General features: G+C 39.0%; 1 protein-coding gene across 1 annotated transcript in view; it reads left to right on the forward strand.

Annotated features, from left to right (window-relative positions):
* Positions 1-13677: 13677 nt before the first annotated feature.
* FAM49B (family with sequence similarity 49 member B) overlaps positions 13678-20645 on the forward strand; it is a 46637-nt gene continuing 39669 nt past the window's right edge. The window contains exon 1 of the mRNA XM_009273510.1: positions 13678-13759. The gene's annotated coding sequence lies outside the window, so the exon portion shown is untranslated. The remainder of the gene's footprint in view (positions 13760-20645) is intronic.

Raw genomic sequence — 20645 nt, forward strand, 5'->3', positions numbered from 1 at the left:
TCATGGGGGACCTGAAAGGGTTATGTCTGTCTTACGAAATGCCAGCATCCTTCCTGCTTTTAGGTGGTTTCTAAGGAGAAAAAAAAAGCTGGTAATTCAGGCCAACTGATCTTTCTTTTGTGGGGAGGAGAAACGGGCATTTCTGATCTCCTAACAGATCTTTAAGTTAGGAACCACTTACTGTCTTGTAAATACCTTTCGAAGGATGTCCTCCCATCAAAGTTGTGAAGGCAAATGCTTTAAATAAAAGTTTGGAGAAAAATACAGTCCTGTGGTCTTTGTCACAAGCAATCTCCGCTGTCAGTGTGAATTCGGAACTAACGTGGGATTGATTGCCTTGATGCCTGCCTTTGAATTCTGCACATTTGTGCCAGTTTGTTTAATATTAGTTTTGTATGTACTTTAGGATATAATGGGAGACTCCCTTCACTTACAAGGAGGTATTTCATTCACCCTTTTTCTTTGCAGGTGCTTGTTCATATATGTACAACAGAATTGCTTTTACAGTTTGTATGCTATCTCAACATTAAAAGCATCCAGGAATGGCATCCCTTGATTTTTATCTCCTTTCTGTCATGAAAAGGAACAAACTGCCAGACTTCTCTACCAATAAAGAATACTTTTCTGCATTTCGTTGTGAGTATAGCTATATAGAGACAGGGTAAATCAAAGAATGTTTTAAAACCAGAAGTACATAATTCTAGACTGACGGAGCAGATACTAGGTCCTGCTTAACTTCCCCTTTTAGTCAAGTAACAGTGGTAGGCTGAAAGCCTGCCTGCACTTAACCTTAATACAGTACAGCTGTATAAATTAATGTTTTGAATAGTTCTGAGTTAAGAGATTTATAAGAACAAGGCTGGTAGCTGCAGATACTTCTTCATTCTCCCTAGCACCTCAGAAAAGTTCAAAATTGACCTCATATTTGAATAATTTGCCCATGGACTTGCTTCCATATGCAGAGATTTCTCCCAGAATTGTATTATTTTGGCCTGGTCTCTTCCTCAAATAATTGTAGGACAGGTTTTTAATGTCTTTCCTAACTAAGCTGAGCATCTGGAACTGCTTGCTCTCTGCTTTCAGAAATGGAAAAAAAATCTATGCATGTGGACAGGTTTTGGTTTCTCTAACTTACAATATTGTCTATTTTAGTCTCTGAGTATCTATTTTGTAAATGGGGAAAAGTAGACTTCGTTAGAATTTTTGAAAGCAGAAACAAAGTCTTAAAGGTCAGTCATTCAGAAGTGCTCATTTTTCCTTAAAATACCCAGTTAGGCATTTTTAAAGAGTAAACAGGCCAGAAATAAGTTCTTTTTCTTCAACACAGAGTTACAGGCTAAGGAAAAGGCTGAAAGCTCCAAATTTGCATGCTGGGACTGGTGTTTATAGTAGTGACTTTGAACCGTGTTGCAACTCTTCTGAGTGCTTTACTGATTTGAATATTTCTGATAACAGTGCTTGCATATCAGAGAAGCCTGTTGAGGGCGAGTAAGTGTGCAGCTTGATGGCAGATGAAATTTGCTGTCAACAGATTAAAAGTCATGAACAGTGGCACAAATAATATAACTTATTAAAAACATCATTAATTCTTAAGCTTTCAAAACATTTTATTGTTTAAAAAAAACTTTTGGGGAGCTCTGATTTCTGATGAAATGGAGTGATAAATTCAGATTAAAACACTAAACTATTGTGGTGTTCTCTTGTAGAACACGTTTTCTGTAAACTCATGAAAGGTACTGATGTGGCTGTGTGAAACAGTAATTTCTGTGTAAAGAGAGAGTTGTTTAGGGTTCTTTGCTTCACTATTTTTTTTTCTTCCATTGGAAATATCTAAAATGGTGTAAGATGTGAAATGCGTATCCCATATTTAAGCATTTTATTTACTTGGACACACAACTAAACTTTGATACACATAAAATTGATAGCGTGACATATTAATTCAATTTAAACCAGGAATTTTAGAGCTGCTCTTCTGTTGTGTGTGTGAGACAGCAGCTTTGTGGGAGCCCAGGGTACTCTAGAGTACAGTGACTATACTGAAAACCTTTTCATCAACAGAAGCATTCAGAAGAGTAGAATAGATCAGGTATATCCATCAGTGGGCTGATCTCTCTTTTTTTTTTTTTTGTCCCTGTCTGGACTTAAGGTGAAAAGGAGAAGTGTACTTGTGTGTCTTTTGAACTTCCATGTCATTCTGTATAAGCATGACTTAATTCTACTTGAGTTTGCGTGCTGGGGAATGATCCCTTTTGGTATTCACCTGCTCTTACCAGTGACAGACATCTCGAAGGAAGTGAAGTAGGTATTCTGCCTTTGGCCTTATGGAGTGTGGGCTTATGACAAAAAGTAGGAAAAGCTGCAGTTGGAAGGAAGTTGAGAGTCACTGCCTTTAGGTAGTAGCTTTTATTGGCTAGTAGAAAATTTATAACTGTTTTCTGAAATAAATCTCTTTCAGTGGCTTGGCACTACCCCAGTGTACCTTTTTGGAACAGTGATCCCTGACATAAGTGAGTGCTGAAGCAGCTCTTTCCTATGATGGGCAGAGTGCTCAATGGCGGAAACTAAATGCCTGTAAAATACTGTTTGATAATGCCTTATGATAATCAAAACTTTGACAATGTGTGTACAGCGGTTTATGGTGATGAAGAAATTGCTTCCTTGTAGTTTCATTTCCTACCATGCATTGCTTTTGTAGTGCTGTGTACGTGTGCAAAGGCAGTGCGTGAGGCTTGAGAAACTGCCTTACAAATATGGGGTTTCTCACAACTAGCATCAATTAGTTCTTGTCAGTCCTTCATGTTTGGTTGTTTTCCCCATATCAGTAGGATGTGATACCATCTAGGGAAAGTTCTGTATGCCTAAAGTTACGGGTTTTGAAGCCATTTCTTGTGGGAATGGCACATTTTATTTGCAGGTTTCAAAGTTGGCAAAGAGAGTGCAGCTGCTAATGCCCTCTGCTATCTATTAGGAATGTGACATGGAACCCAGAGTTAGAGATACCACCTTTCTGAACTTGCCTTGTTTCCCTACCTTGTTTCTTGAGAAAACTTTTTCCACGTTCTTGTGAACTGCTCAGTAACTTCTGTGTTATTGTATGTGTTCTCTGTTGTGTTACAAGCATGGTGTTCGTGATCTTGGAGAATACTCTGGCTGACCAACAAACCAAGAAGCTGGTTGTACTTTTCCAGGGGTGTTTTATTCTTCAGACTCTTGGTATATGAGATAGGATAGAATTTTGGATCCTGTTAATGGTTTGAGTCTAGCTCTGCATTGTCAAGACCATGAATTTATCTTTGAATCTAAGGCTTCCCCATGGGAGCAATTTTTTCTATAAATTTTATTTAAGTATACCTAGTAGAATGCAAATTGTACTCTTACACTCATTTTTCATCTTAGAAAGTTGTCCTAATCTAAGTTCAGTGTTGTTTTTTAACAAGTACATTCTAACTACAGCACATCTTGTGACACTCCTCTGTAATAATCTAATAACAATCAGTGTGCAGTTGGTTGACCTGGATGAAACTTGTTGGTTTTTTTTTCCTCAAGCATGTTGTGTTTAACATGTGCATCTTTTCCTTTTTAATTATGTTTATTTGTAATCTCAGTGAAAGGATGTCTTGATCAGCAATTTGGAACATCTGCATGATGGTTTTTTGATTCAAAATAGTCTTAATAAAAGATTTTATGGGCAGAACTATAATCCACATATTGAAGTGAAGTTACTGTTTGTTATGTCCAGGATTAGACTGGACTGTCTCAAATGATTAGTTAATTTCTTACTATCTCTAAGGCCGAAGAAGCTTAAGTTTTCAGCAGTAAAACAGTAACTTCTGTTATTTTTCAGGTTGACACATGAGAGTTTAACATGAATATCTTTGCCAGATACGTGTGGTATCTTTGGAGTCTGTACTGCTTCAGCAACTTCTGTTTGTAATGTGAAGTAGTGCAGAGATTTCAGAGGTATTCTGCATGTGTGCTTCACCCAGTGTATCCTCACTGACTGCCTTGAGGGACACTGAACAGCCTCTTCTATGCTTATCCTTTTCAAGGTTCATGCAATGCTACCCTTACCAACTCTTGCTGTACCAGAATTCAAAGACTAAGCATAGCAGGACTTTAGCCAAGTGTGTACTGTTGTACGTTTTGCCTCATTACAGATAAGAAACTGAGGCACAGCAATGTTAATTACCTGAAAGCAAATAGTCTGTAGTTAAAAATGGCGATCAAATGCATGTTTCTCTAGTTACTGCAACATTAAACTGAGTTTCTGTAGTTGAGTAACTCCTAATAAAACATGTTTATAAGATAGGAGCAAGGTTAGTAATTCCCTGTGAAATCCTTTAGTTTCTCTGCAATGATACATTGACTGAAAGTATATCCAGGTGAAAACCTTTCATTCTTTCAGATCTCGTAGATCTCAATCATTGCAGGGGGGGGTTTAATACTGTTTTTGCTGGTATTTGTATTTTTAAGCAAATAACTGAATTTCCACAAAAATATGGGAGGTGGAGGCCCAGAAGGCCAACATCCATTTGTAGATTTGGGTGGGAAGACATTGAATAAGTTAATATTTGTCTGGTTATTAAATCTTTGAAAGCCAGATTAATTTTTACTGAAGGACAAAAAAAGCTATTGAAAGCCTCTTGGTTAGCCAAAGGGGTTTTGCATTGTCCTTTATGAAGTTGGCTTGCCTGTTTTAGGATGCTTTCTGTGATGCTCATGACAGTACCATAAGGCAAAAGTAACTTTCTGGTTTAACCACAGTGACAAGCATATCTTTGTTAATGAGATTGATCGTTATGTAAGTCTTCTCATTTCCTCTGTCTCGTTTTTGTTGTATTCCAATATTCAGAGATTGCTGGCAACTGTCTGCTGTGTTGTAACGTTCCTGCTATAGGAGGTTCTGCTGTAAGAACACCCATAAATCATCCAGTTCTTTGGCAGTGACTTTGCTACATGAGATGTCCCTGATAAATTGCGTAAGTTCATGAATGGCAATGCAAATAATTCTGTAGTAGGTAATGTTTGTTCTAGCCCATGCTAGGCATGACAAGCCTCGAACTAAACCCTGTCTATCGTGAAAGTTAACCATCTTCACTTATTCTGAGACTCCTTACAACAGAGATGATACAGAAGATTTCTGTAGTTTCACTGGGTGAATCTGAGGCCAAGGAGGCTTTAATCAATCCTGTTACAGCAGATGATTTAACTTCTCTGAGTGATCTTAACTGTGTGTGTGTGTAGCCTTTTTCTGTCAGCAGCCAGACACGTATGTGGTGTACAATTAATCTGTGCATCTGTACTAAATCCAACACGCCCTGTAGGCACTGAATCATAGTCCTTGTACAGCTCTGTAGGCACTGAATCATAGTCCTTGAACAGATGAGTACTACAGCACCATGTGATAGATCCAGTTTCTTCCTAGAAGGCATGCATCTATGGTGCATGTGCACGCACTTTCATTTATACCTCTTGCCAAGCTGGAGCTTGCTTCTGGGCTTCTGTTACACAATTCATGTAATACTTGTCCAGATACCATGTTTCTGAAGAGCTCAGGAGTCTCTGCCTTTCATTTTGTTGAACATAAACCTCGTATGTGGCACTGCCTATGCTCTGGTTGCATGATGTGACAAGGGCCCTGTGGGTTTCTCATGAAGGAGCAGCCTAAAGCATGTTCCACCTGTAGAGCAACTCTTGTCACGTGGTTTGAAAGCACTTTGCAGGTGGAGTCCCTGATCTAAATTTGGAGCTTGCAGAAGCCAGGCCCCTTAATTTCAAGTCTAGTTACACTTATTAGTACCATTTATCCCTGTTGTTCTATTAGTCTTGAAATTCGTGGTCCTCAGACTTTGTCTCAATGCCTGCAGCTATGTGCAGTGCTTGTACTGATGATACTCTTGTTGCATGTGCTTGCATCCACTTGCAAACTTAATGGTAAGTGGATGAAGGGAAGCTGCTACGTATGCATGTCCATTGTTGGAGTTTTACTTATGTACAGCAACTTTGTGTCTACCGGAATTATGCTGGGCATGACTCTGCAATGTGAATTTTATGTTATGTGAATTTTATGTAATCCAGTACCTTTGCTTCGTGTGTATTTAACTTCAGTTTTATGGCTGCATTTCTTAATGAAAAACGGTACTTCAGAATCTGTTAGTCTTCAAGTAAGTCTTTCTAGCCTTATAGTAGCAAAAAAGCTTTGCAGTGTGACAAGTCTCTAAATAAAAGTAGGGATTTTTTTTCTACTTGACTGCTGTTCCAGGGTAAAGTTTGATTTGAAAAGGATGAACTGACTCCCTTGTTGCAGTCTCTAGAACATGTATGTGACTATTTGAATGTTGGTGTTTGTTATTTCCCTTCAGCAGAAAAATATAGGACTTGTTCTTAAATGCTTTCTTTGTTACTCCAAATACAGGGTAATATAGAAAAATGGTTGTCCTCCTGTTTTGACTGAGGTTGTAACATGCACATTAAATGTAGGAAAAATGCCTTTGGAGATGATGGCATCTGCAAGTACACTTTGAACAAAGATCTTGTGCTCTCTCAATGAAGACCTAAATGGGAGGATGTGGGAGTGTACGAATGGCTTAAAGTTCATCAGATTTCCTGTGCAGAAATAGGAGTCCTGTTGCCTTTAATGTCTCTCTAGTGAGAAGCAGATGTAAAAGCTGAGAGAGTCTGCAGACAACCTTCTGAGGGTGAGACTTCCTACTCAAGGTCTCAAACATAAGCTCTGCATTATCTTTTTTTTTTAAAGTAAATAATGGATCCTAAAAAGGTGATTCAGACTGTTTAAGCCAAGAGCTTAAACTATTTACATGTCAGATAGAGAAAGTTAGGTACTGTAAACATGGCTAAGAGCTGGAAGTAATGCCTGCCTCTCTGTGGACTAGATAACAAGCTTGTCTAAATCCAGCTGATTAGGAAACAGGAGGAAAAAAAAAAGGATATATTGACCAACTAGTCAGATCCAGGGCTTCATAGCATCTCTCCTTCCCCCATCTCCCCTTCAGAGTTTTAAAATGGCAGACTCTTTTGCATAATAACCTACTGATGGTAGCATAAGGGGAACCTAACTCTAATCTCTATTTGAGGAGTCTTGAATTCAACATCTACTTGTGAGCCAGGCTGGTGCCTTGCTCAGCTGAAGCTGGGACACTTTGTGAATAGGAGTTTAAGGGGTGGATCCAAGAAAGACTATGCACAGCAGAACTTGGTGAGAAGGAATTTCTATAGGATGGGAAAGTCCTTGGGTTTAGTCTTTACTTACGGTAGATCTTTGTTGAGTGGAAACATTAAACTGTCCTTGGAGTTGGGAGATATGCAACTTCTGTCCTCTCATTACAAGCCTTAACTTACTGAAGAGTTCAAATAGATTGCTTGTACCTTTAACAGTTAAAGTAGACTCGTTGATAGCAGTCCTACTGGTCTGCTGGTTCTGGTCACACACAGACCTTCTTCTGTTGTGCCTCTGTAGAGAATAGAAAAATTAGGACTGGTCCAATGTTCATTCCATGAGTTAATTCCTGGTTTCTACAGTGTAATTCAATCCCTTGGTCAGGTGTTGGGTATCCAGGGAGCAAACATACATTAACTGAGATCTAGGGTCAAAAGATGTGACATCTGTACTTCAGAATGAAGAAATCTTCCAAGCTGTGTCTGTTTCTCTATATGGCTAAAAGTTTACAAGTCAAAGCGTACATATGAATAACTTGCTCCTGACATCTGATTGCCAGAATTACTAGAGCTTTTGCAAGGATTGCACATTTCTGACCAACTTTTTATAAGTTCCGTGATCTAAACTTAATCGTCCTCCTCCTTTGTATTGTATCAAGAACATCCTCACACCAGTAGCAGGAAAAGATTACTCCTGTTTCAGTCTGCGTGTAACTGTACGTACCTGCCCTTTTCATCCTGCTATGGAAACCTGTTCTGTAACTAATCTGGAGGACGTCATTTGTGTCCTGCCTCTTCATCTCAGAGTTGAGTCACTCTAAGGACTTGAGTCCCTCTCTGAAGAGTAGCTCTATTTTAAAGGGGAACTGAAGAAAATACTGGTTATGTCTCCAAGTCCTGCCTCAAATATATCCTGACTGCCCACAGTTAAACAGTCCATCTTATTAGAGTATTCAAATGATTGCTATCATTACAGTTCCACTGCCACATTTGTCTTTGAAACAGAGGAATATGTTCGTTGTATGGTTAAATGGAATAGGTATTTAGCAGTTTTAATTTTCTGTTTTACACAAGAGCTACATTCTTCCTACTGCTGCATTTGTGGTAAATATAGGCATAGGTTCTGGCGTTCCAAGAAGCTGGGTGAAGGAGCGCTTGAAGGTAAGAAATGGTCTGATAGTAGTCAGAACTTCTGAAGTGTGAGCAAACTCTCCTGGATCTGGGGCGCACACTGTTCTTCATTGTAATTAATTAGTAATTTAAAAAAGCTGATAAGGGTAGTCGTCTTCTAAGATTCAGACCCTCTGTGATACTTAGAGTTGTTTTGAAAACTTGAATTTTTACGGGAAGTTGTTAAACCATGCGACACTACTGAGCTCAAAATGTCAAGTCCAGTGTCTGAAAGCTGAGATGTGGCACTGACAGGACAAAAAGTGTTCACAGTTGGAAGTACTTTCTGTGACTTTGGGGTAATTAACAGAGGAAAAGCTGGTCAGTGTTCTGTTTGGTAAATTACACTTCAATTAATGCATTGTGTTGGACTGATAATACTTTAAACCTGTGCCAAATGTTTCCTGTGGGGACAAGGGAAGGTTATGTGTGAGTCTCTTCCGTCTCTCTTTGCAACTCTTAATTAACTGGACAATCTTGATTTACACACAAAGTTAGCTTCTAGTACATGAATATGTTTTTGATGCTTTCCAGCTCAAACCTGTAAGGAATATCAAATTTAAGTCCTGTAACTGATGTTGTTCTGGTGAATGAAGAAAAGTAGTAATTTGATGTTGAAAATGGTCAGGGTATCTCTTGAGTGCTGTGGTGTTACATGGAAGCAGAGCTGGGCAATTTTCTGGACGCAAATAGTTTTAGCTTTGTAATGCGTCATAGCATCGTTATTAACTGGGTGTTTTGAGTTTTAGTTATTGTTATTTTGATCTTAAACACTTGGTTTCATTGCTGTCCTGAAAATAAAGGAATGAGAACTTTTTCAACTGTGTAGCAGTAAACTATTGGGGATTTTTTAATAGTTCTCTGACCACCAATTCCTCAAATCACAGGAGAATTTCCTCTTTCAACTGAAAATTGAAGTTTTGGCAATATATGTTGGGGGGGGGGGGAATTCCGTATGGGGGGGAAGTCCGTATCACTTTAGTAAGGGATAAAATTCACAAACAGAAAAAAAGAGGCTTTCTGCCTCTTTTTTCATAGCTGTCTTACTATGAAGAGCTGCCTGTCGGGCTCTGCAGGGATTATTTTGACTGCTCAATTTGTGTGCTGTGCTATGTCTGGCAACAGAATTCTTAATAAGCTACCATAAGCCTTCTGACACTTAGTTATCTTTATGATTTTTTTAACTTGTTTTGTATACTCTGCTGCTCAGATATGTCTTAACCTGTTGATGGGCTGTTGTCTCTAGCAGTCTGTTGTGATCTGCATTGGGGAGGACGCATCACCTCAATCCCCGTTGCGCTCTCTTCTGTGCTTTCTGTGTTTTGGGCTAAGCAAGGTCAAGCACAGGCAAAGATTATGTGTGTAATGTGATTTTAAATGTGGTTTGTATCTATACGACAGTGTTGGGTATACAGGCTAGGTGGAGTTACTCCTAAATGTACTTTTGACAAAGCTTTTGAGTTTAAATAACTTGCATATTAAGTTATGAAATCTACATTTCTCTGGGCTTTTGAACATGCTGTGTAAGGTACCAATCACAGAGGAAATGAAATGGCATCTCAGGCCACCCCAGGTGGTCACCTCGGTAGTATCCTTGGGAGGCGAGTGTCTGACTGGAGCAAGGTGGAGAACTGGAGCGCGGGTTATTGAGTTGGCAGTCGATGGTTTGTGCGGAATTTAAGAAGTGCTTTGACCTCGGTTTCCCTCTTCATCTCAGCCCTGAGTCATCCCTGTTACCTGCTTTTGAAGACTTATAGCCAGCTCTGACACAGGGCTTACCTGGGCTGTGAGTGGCAGTCTTGCTTTAATGGTGGCAAAGGCTGGAAAATTATTTAAGATAACTTTAAGCCCCTACCTAGAAACTGCTATATCTGGCAATAACCAGTTGTTTTGCCAGTGTTTCAGCAAACAGTCTTGCATGGAGTATGCTGAATCTCTCAGTAAAGCCTGTTAACCCCTGTGTTACTGGCTTTACCATTCTTTCCTGAGAAGGTAGCCATTAGTAAATTTCTCAGAGGTGTTCTTCCTTGTAGCTCAAGTGAGTGCAAAACTTGGAGGCTTGGGAAGCAGCGGCTGTGATTCTGCCTGTTGAAACATGTACACCGGGGTGAAAAACACCATGAGATTCACAGAAGACTCTTTGCATCTTTATGGTTAATAGTTTTCTTGAGCGTGAATTTTGTGTGGAGAACAAGATTTAATCAGGTGCTGTACTTCAGAATTTAATTCCACCTCCCCCTTAAGTGACAAAACTAATGAAGTAAGGGATGGTTGCTTAAATGAATAGGTGAAGTCTCCCTAACTTACCAGGAACAAGTAGGTTTATTGTCTGCTTCCTTCTTTTGAACTCATCATCCTGCAAAGCTGTGCCGACACAGTGTGTCGAGGGCAAGCAAGGATATCTCCTGAGAATGAGCTTACTCTTTTGTTGTTCACCTGCTATTCTCATTAGTCTGTCAAAGAAACAGTGTTAATTTACTCCACAAAGGTCTATTGAAGTAAAGAAAATTAATTTTTGAACAAATATTGACTGAAAACTAAGGTGGCAGCTACTTAGTTTTTCTCAGCTGTGTTATTTATACCATAGGCTACGGTTTTCTTTAAAAAGAAGCAGCTCTCTTGACAGGTTTTATCAACTGAACCAGATTAATCTAGATCATGTGTAGGGAATTGTTTCCTTGAAAGCTGGGAAGATCTTCCAAAGGGACCACATGTCTGCAGCTTTCTGTGCGTGCCCCCACTTCAGCACCCCTGTCCTTTCGATGTACAGTGCTGCCCAGTTGCTCCTGGCCAGCATGCCTGCGCAGCAGCCTCTCTCCTCTCCAGTTCCTTCTGTTGCACCAAACTATTCTTTACCCAGCACTGGCAGATTACATAGTTCCTCTGCATGTGGATGTTTCCGTGATCCCTCTAGTCCACTGCACCTACTGCTGTTCTGTTCCGCTGACTTTTCCCATCCAGAATTGCTATGCAGCTGTAGCTGCTGGCACTTGCTTCCCTTTCTCACCTGAAGGCCAGTCTGCAGGATTGGGTTGTCCAGGAGGAACTACAGGATGGGAGATGCTGAGCAGCCAGGAGAGGGAGCAATGTAGAGCCGTGTGGGGCTGGAGGTGCAGAAGAGTCTCCATGCAGGCATAGATACTGCTTTTAGTAAAACAAAATCTTGCATGCTACTTTAGGTAGCTATGAGGAAGTTTAAACATTCGAATTTGGCAACATGATGATATGTGAGTTGGTCCAGCAGAAGTATAACACAAGTTTTCTATTTAAATGATCAGTCATGGTTGGAAAAAAAAAATCCATTCTCTGGTACTGAATAGGAAGCTTTTCATACTGTAGCGTAGCAGGGTAGAAGGAAATATTTTTGTTGTGTGCTGAAGGAAATTGCACATGCTGCAATTGCATAAATGGTCACTCAGCCAGCAGAACTTTCAAATCCTGTTACTGGGCTGTAGACAGTGACAGTGCCGCTCTGCTCAGCACCTTAGCAGTGTGTGAGTGTAAGACCTTATGACTTCCATTCAGAAGTTTTTAACTGAATTGTTAACTTTATACCGTTGCTTGGCAAGAGGACCGTGAATGAAAGGGACTGAAATAGGGTAGTGGAACAATTGTTAAAACAAAGCCTATGCTTTAACAAAGTGAATAAGGTGTTCTTGGATGTTTTTTAGATTTCCCTTTCTGCAAGAGGGAGCAGCAGTGCTTCATACAACACCACTTGCAGGAAAAAAAAAAAAAAACAAAATTAATTTGCCAGGCACCTGCTTACCTTAGATGCTGCCTTGACACAAATTGGCAAAAGTTATCGTTGACTAACATTAGTCTCTTCTTGTTTTTGCTTTTGAACTCTGTTGCAACTATTTGCTTCACTGTAGCTGCGAATAGGATCCCTTGATTTTATTTGCCAATTAAATTTTGCATAGTGACTCACGAGTCCTTGCCTTCTCCTCTTCTAGCTGTGCTGTTCAGGTCACAAGGTTTTCTTTTGCAGAGAGGGGAGGAGGGAATGGGTGGTATCTTTTGATGAGTTTTCACTGTGACTAAAATCATCCCCCAGCCTTGATATTGTATAGCTCTTTCCCTTCCCTCCACCCTTCCCAAGCTGGGACAAATCAGTAATACTGTGGCCTTTGTGATGAGAAATTTCACTGCAAAGCAGCATATTTTTTGTTAAATGGTTGTTAATCAGGATTTTCTGATGTAAGAGAAGCTGCTGATAGCTGATTAATTACAAATTAACGCTGAATATTTCATGCCTCTTCAGCTGGATCTGCAATGACATGACAGGGATTTTATATTTCTAAAACAAGTTTATGCTAAAAACAGATGCATTGCAGAATGCGGTTGACTCTGCCGTAGAAGCAGAGAGAGAATTGTGGTGCAAAATGGGAAGATCACTCTTTAAAAGAAACCTTGAGATGCGACATATTGACAAGGTGGATTCTGGTACCAAGAACAACATGTGAAGTAGGAGCAGCAGTGGTTTTACTGGAGACAGGTTAAGTGATGACACTCAAGTATTTAAACTAGCAGAAATCCCTGAAACAGAAGCAGCCTACAAAACCCCAAATGGAAAAGGCTTATGAATGTTTCACCACAACAGAAAGGTGCTGGTTTTGGCCAGTTCATCATCCAGTTACTGTACTAAAAAAGGTAGACTACTTGCTGTATAAACCTACTCCAAATGAAGCTAAAGACCCTTAGAATGCTTGCAGTAGATCTCAGCGCTGCATTTCCGTAGGAAATGCTGTTCTGTCTGACTATACAAATACTCATTTTCTAAACCAGAAACTTAGTTTTGAAGCAGGAAATCTAAGTAATCCTAGAGTAAGTTCAGAAGGGTAAAAACTGCCAGTGGCTGAATTTGTCTTTAACTGATGAAAACGGTAGCAATGAAGCATTTTTCCCTGTGTGCAATATATATGATGCTGTAAATAAAATTTGAACCGAGACCTACTTTGTTCTGCTGCAACTATCTGTAACTTGGCTCAGTAATGCAGAGATGTAATGCTCTGTTTTTGTGCTGTAACTATGTGTAACTTAACTCAGTAATGCTGAGATGCAGTGCTCTATTTCTGATGTTTGTGATCATGGATAGCTAATTGCCTTACTGACTCACAGAAGAGTTTGTAAGGATGCCTCTCCATTTGCTTGTAATGTCACTTCCATAAAATCACAAGGGTTTTTGAAATCAGCATGTTCTATTTGCATTCCTAAAGAATTATTTAGGTTTCTTGGCACTGCAGGATTAACTTTGATTTACCCCGGCACTGGCTTATGTAGTTGAAATACTGTGTATTGTTTATGTTTAATGGGATTCTTCTATTTGTTCAGATTCTGAAGACGAGCTGCTGCATCGATAATCTGAGGAAGGGAGTTCTCTGTTAAGACTGCAAGAAGATACTACCAACTGGTAAACACTTCCTTAGGTGTCTTTGCTTGTAGAATGTTTCTTTGTTTCCCATATTTTAGGCCAAGGAGTACAAAGTATTTTGATCTATTGAAGGCAAGAAGTAGTTCATGCAATATTTCTTTCTTTTTTTTTTTTGGTAATTAACTGTAGCTTACCAGACAAAAGGCTCAGTAGCAGTGGATAACATGTGGGTATTTAAATTGGAATACAAAGTGATTAAATTCCTGCTCTCACAGTAGGAGAAAAAAGACTAGCCTTTTTTCTGTAGTGGGACATTAAACATTGTCTATTTGCCTTTTCCACCGAGATTAATGCAAAGTGTCTGTACCTCTTACTATATAAAGACTATTTGAAGTGTGACAGTGCAAATGCTGAAACTTGAAATCTGATGCTTCAGAGCCTGAAGAAAGAGAAAAAAGGAAACTTTAACAAAATCTAGTTTAGAAGTTGAATGTGGCTAAGCATGCAAATTTGAGTGTCCGGGTGCTTTGGAGGATGCCACTAATGTGCTTTTATTATTCTGTGGGAGTTTGAGGCATAATTTTCACTGAAAATAATAGATGATAATAAAATTAAGGATGTATCATAATTCACAGGCATTTAAAGTCATCTGTAGGTTGCCTCTAGGTTCAGAATGGTAAAAGGATCATCAGTGAAGAGCTGTGACCACTTAGTAGCAGTTTACCAGCCCGTAAGTTAAGATGTTGAGCTATGCGATTACAAGGCAATCACAAGGAAACATGAAAATTTAGGACATCTGAATATGCCTTGACATAGCTAAATCATATGCACATTGATAGTAGATACCAGATTTACAGCTCACTTCTTAAATACTTAATGTTGTAAATGAAGTAGCAGTCTTTGGTATGGGGGAAGACATCCACAAAGTTGTAAACTAAATATGCATTCAGTTTTCCTCTGTGATTATACCTTACTATATACCTTCTGTAAAGCTTGAATCCTACTCTTCTATTCACTACTACCGTTTGAGCTACAGGGCTAAGTAAACTTGTGTCAGGAGAGGGTTCTTAGCCAGGAATGGGGCGATGCAGCTGGGTCAAAGGATGAATGTGGAAAGCAGCAGCATCCTAGCCAGTAAGGAAACATTAAGCTTTTGTGAGCCAAATATTTACAGATGCTCTATTAATCTTCACATGCCAGTCAATTTGCCTAAATTTTATAAGCAAACAAGGATAACTTTATGAAGTTGTGTTGTGTAGCTGTTGCTAATAACCAGGGTTCACAGGCAATATTAAAATACTTTGTTCTGTTACTCTGCCACTCTGCCAAACCTAGATTAATGATAGGAAAGTTTTGAAGGCTTATAGTGGTCAATAATGTGCATCTGTCAGAAATGACATATTGAAAACAATGTTTGGCTTTATGTAGTCTTTTTTATATAAAGATGACTTGTATAGTACAGTTATTTGTGAGCATTAATTTCAGGAGCTTTGTTGTCTGGCTCTGTAAAATAGCAGCTCCTGACACCAAAATGTGTATGAGACTTCTTCCCAAATACCCAGTTTGAAAATGCATGTCCCTCAATTTACGGGTGAAAGAACCACTGGCGTGTAGTATGTCACAATTTGAGGTACCAAAGGACTGTATTACCAATGCAAGTTTTGAACCACATTGTAATTATCTGATAGTAATTTTTAGGTTAATCCTTTGGATTATTCTGATCATGTATCATGTGAATAAATAACGTATGTCTGTCACTAAATTTGAGTGCATAGCTTGCCCCATACAGAAAATTGAAAAGCTCCTTAGGCTAGTAGTGAGGGGTCCTCTTCCATTTCCCTAGTTCGGCTTCCCTTCCCACCCCATTGTCCTCCCATCTCTGTCTGAGAGAGAAGTTTAACAGGATGACCATGCTGAGTGAAACTGGGCAATTCTAGAAAGTAGCTCTTTGTCTGCAACTGTGGTAAAGTATTTGTCTTAATTCAGCATTTCCTTTAGGACCAAGCAGTGCTTTTTAGCTTAGGGGTAGTGCTGCACAAACTTGATTTCACTGTTTCCAGCATTAACTTTGGTCTGGGAAGACATCAGCTGAGAGCCTACTGAGCTCTACCACACTTTAGACCTGACCCAGGTCTCAGCTCAGGCCCCCTACTCTGGGAGTATGCTGAAAAGAGAATGTGACATGTGAACACCGCATCCCTTGGGGCAGAGTGTGTCTGGGTCTTGCATGACTGGTGCTGAGGTAGAAATACTAAGCCAGCTGGACCTTGGTATGGTGCAGACTAGCCCAAATGGTTGTATAAGACATGCGTGCCTATTCTATCCAGGTGGTTTTTCTTTTGGTTATGATGTTTCAGCTTTTCATTATCACAGAGACTGAAAGACATAAAACATTTTAGTGTTTGCCCTATTTTTCTTGTATTAACGTAATGAAAAAGAAAAAGCTAACTTACTTGTATGGGATTATTTTTCCAGAGTATCAGTCATTCAGAAAAGATTTTGATAACTATCTCCCGCTTTTGCGTATAATCTCTGATAATTATTCATTCTTATTTTATAGCTTTATCTCTCATATGCAGCTTGAACTTGTCTGCATGCTTGAAGATTTAAAAATCTTTCTAGGCAACTTAGAATTGTTCCCCTGTAACGATGATGGGGAGATGTTTTGAGCAAACTGATTAACATGTGGAGTCCCTGTTCCAGCACTGATATTGCAGTGTTTGTGGATTAACAGGTTTTGCATTTTTTGCTAATTTTAATAAATATGAAAACACCTTCAGTATTATGTTTGCAAAGTGGAAGCAAATGCATAGCTGTAATTTTCTTATTAATTTTGAGAACTTTGTTGTGGCTTGTATAGGTCTTAAGAGTAGCATTTGTCTGGCTGACACATCTTTAAATGTTCTGCTTCCTTGTGGGGAGAATCTTTAAAATCTCTTTGGTAACGATTTCTGTCTTATAGTGCAAATCCCTTAATATGTGCTAAACTTAAAAGAGCAGGAAAGTTTGTTTCTAGTTGTCCCCATACCCCATCTGCCTACAAAAGGTTAGAAGTGAAGGACCTCATTCAGAAGAGAGAATGTATTGAGTGAGGACATATTGCATGTGTTACGGACTTCTGTATGGCTTTGACTGTCTGGGAAATTTATATAAAGTTAAATGTGCTGCAAGAAATATAAAGCAAGGTTCTGTTTTGTTTTGCTCAATGCTAAATGTTTCCTCTATTAAATGAGGAAATAGGTGTTAAAAAATGTGCAGCTTTTAATGTGTGCTTTCAGAAGGATTTTTTTGTTTGGGGTAACCTACGTAACCAACGTAAAAAGTGGTGAAGTTACAAATGCTTCTGAGCAACTTGAAAAGCTTTCACCACAGAGCCCACCAGATACCAGCAGTAGGGGAAATGTGGGTAAAAGAATAATCTGTCACGATGAGGCTATAAACTGTAAATACATGAAGAAAAATGAACGTCTTTCTGACAACTGAAACCACTTTTACTTCCCATTTGTGCCACAAGTTTAAAAACAGTCTCCTCTGGTAGTGTTGCTCTAAATATATTACTGTAGTTTGCCTATAAATTCTATTTGCAATTCATCAGAGCTTCTTGATTTGATTTGTCATCTATGTGAAAGCGGGTTTGTTGAAATGGTTCTTAGTATATGGAGGTTAAGTACTACTTGTGTTTTTGACACTTGCTGTAAAATATTTTGGTAGAAATTCTGATCATTTTACTGATGTTCTACCAGCATGCATTTATTTTGTATTAGTGCTGGTATCTAAGGCAAGAAAGAGGAATAGCTGACAGTTTTTTAGGCCAAACTGAGCTGTCTCCTATTTATTTGCTGTATTTTTATCTTGGGGCTTGTTTAATGTAGCTGGTTGTGATAGCACGGGAATAGATTGAGGGGCTAAAAGCTTTTGTGCAGTCCTGTGTTCTTTAAAGTCTAATAGTATGTATTAGCTATTAATGTAAATAATCTGCCTGTGCTGACACAATGTAATGTGGTATCTTTTCTCTCACAGTGGACATAAAATTACTTAAAACCTCGAATGAAGATGGTATAATCTGCAAATGATTAGTGACAGTTTTTTTTTTTATTGTAAGCAAGCAGAATTCAGTGCAGAACTCTTTCAAAATATCCTTCCTTTACATGCGGTAGTCCTGCTGCAACGGTTAGTAGAGTAAGTTTAAAAAGAAGTGAGTTTTGAATCTGGTTTAATGGCTCATTTAGTAAACTCTGTTCTGCTTGAGACTTCAGCAATGCCAATTTGTTTATGAAGGTAAAGCTGCTATTTTTCTCCACCTGTAAATAATTGTTCAGGACAACATGAACTGTTTAATTCTGTTTGTCCAATGAGCCTTCAAATGAAAGACATTAATCTAAGGGTTGTTTTGACTTTCTGAAAAGTCATTTTAAACATACCAGCAAAATATGTAAACTTTTCTCATCAGAAAGACATTTGACCTGAAAAGCTGTGCTTGTTGGGACAGGTGACTGGATTTTCGTATTATGTTTTATGTGGTCTGTTCTATTAGGTTAATGTCAGATGTTGCTTATTTCACTTCCTGACTTACAGGACTCTTATATGCTTGTTAAAGGAAATTTCTAGGTTTTGTGTGGGGGTTTTGTTGGGTTTTTTTTTTAAACTCTGTAGGGACTTGGACTATTAACATATAGTCCTTCAGATCTGGTTAATAGCTTACTGCTTGACCACGTAGCTGCAGTTTTATTATTTAGAGTCATAGAATATCTCGAGTTGGAAGGGACCCGTCAGGATTATCAAGTCCAAGTCCCTGCTCCTCGCAGGACTACCTAAAACTAAACCATATGACTAAGAGCATTATCCAGATGCTCCTTGAACTCTGACAGGCTTGGTGCCATGACTGCTTCCCTGGGAAGCCTGTTCCAGTGACCGACCACCCTCTCAGTGAAGAACCTTCTCCTAGTGTCCAACTTGAACTTCCCCTGATGCAGTTTGCCTCCTTTTAGCTCATTGTGGAATTAATTTTGGAAATTATTAAGCAGAAAAACTGTGCAGCTGTTGAGATTCAGTATCACTAAATTACGATGCAGGAATTAAGACCTTGTTGTATGGCTCCTAGGTTTTTTTTCCTGACTGTTGAATACACAGAGTGGTCCCTAGGAGCCGGGCCCAGACATTCCCATATTATTTCTCTTATGTTTGTTACCCTGTATTCTGTAATTTTTGTGCATGCTTCCATCTTAAATGTTACCCAATAAACATTTGATCTCACAGGTTAAAATAACTTGGTTAGGTTCTTCCTTTCTGGACAGCTAGTGATTGATGTGGTTGTTTTGAGTATTCTTGTTTATCATTTTTACTGGCATCTAATCACCCATGTTTTTCTTTGTATTAGAATAGCCTGAAACTTCTGTTACTGGATTATTACTGTTTAGCTGATCTGAAATTTTTCCTTTTTTTAATTTTAGCTGAAACAGTTATCACAAATCTTTCCGTGTAGGTGGAGCTCAGGGCACTCCTGGGCAAGCTGGAGGTGCTTTCAAGAGTCTCAGCACTCTATGACAGTTACTCTGGCCAGAACAGGGCTCCTCTCATCCTTCTTGGCAGAAATTACTGCTTGTCCCAAGGCTCTGTCATGGAGTCACTCTTGCACAGTGTTGCCTCTTGGCTTGTGCGGGGGTTACTACTACAAAGGAGCTGCCTCTACCGAGACTTGCTTAGTGGGGCAGTACCAGGGACCTTTGGGAGAAGGAGCTTTAAAACAAACCGCTTAGGTATCCCCTCCAACCTGCTCAGCTCTCAAGACTGTGAAAAGCATGTGGCAAAATTTACTGCTGTTGGTTTCCATAGGAAGAGCTTTTCAGGCTTTTTAAAAGCTAGTCTGCGTTCTTTGGAATCTGGAATAAACAAATCCATTGCTTCTGAGCAGCAGAGGTGTTGTCTGTGAAACTTCTTTAGCTCTAGCCTAATCAGCTTAAGTCTAGTTTCATCTTACAGTTTTACCTATTGGAGCATTAACTATGACTTCAGCTCCCAATTTCTGATACTGTTGAGGAACCAGTTTATGGTTAGAACTCAGTAAAACCAGTAAAAAGATGTTTTAGGTGATAAGTTACTCTCTTCTCTGGTTGGTTTCCTTTCATGATAGAAGTTCCTTTCTGTTCATATGACTTAGTATAGTCCTGAGGAAAGTGGTTTACCCTGGGCGTAGAAATCTAGATTATAAGAAATAAGGACTCCTCTGTTTAAGTGTTATTGAATAGGGCTATGGGTCTTGGGGTTGCTCAGAGCTGATAATACACTACTAATAATGTTGAATGGGAAAGCCCTTTTGACATTTTCTTGTCTTACTGTTTTTATTACGCAAGTGGATGAGTATTGCTGCAAACTTCCTGGAACAGGTTTCATTTCTGTTGTGGTGGTATTGACTCAGAACTCTCAATGTTAAACTTTGCCATATTCCTAAGAAGTTATATCATTTGTATAGCTGAGATGAAAAAGCTGTTGAATCATTTGGTATTCAGGAACACTTTACAACTGGGCGTTAACAGCATAACATCAAAGGAAGCATCAACTGCAGAAAAATAGCAATGCGAAGTAGTCATAGGGAGGTTAAACATGCAATAGATAGCAAACAGCAATACCATTTAATGTAAAGGTATCCAATATCTCTTCCTAGCTTAGGAATACTTAAGTACTTTTTTTTTGAGGAGTGAAAAACCTGAATGCTATATAGTTCTTCAAAATTCTGCTCGTGTAATATACCTGGTACTAAATCACTTCAGGATTTAGATTTACGAAAGTTCAAAAGAAATATAGGAGATAATATGCTACCAGAAATAGCAAATTCAGTTGTTTCAATAATTGACTATTAGACACAGGACTTGCTTCAATAATCCTTGCAGGCTTCTTTTTTCTTTTTTCTTTTCTCTCTCCCCCCCCC

The sequence above is a fragment of the Aptenodytes forsteri genome, unplaced genomic scaffold, assembly GCF_000699145.1.
Source record: "Aptenodytes forsteri isolate BGI_AS27 unplaced genomic scaffold, ASM69914v1 Scaffold383, whole genome shotgun sequence".
Lineage (NCBI taxonomy): Eukaryota > Metazoa > Chordata > Aves > Sphenisciformes > Spheniscidae > Aptenodytes > Aptenodytes forsteri.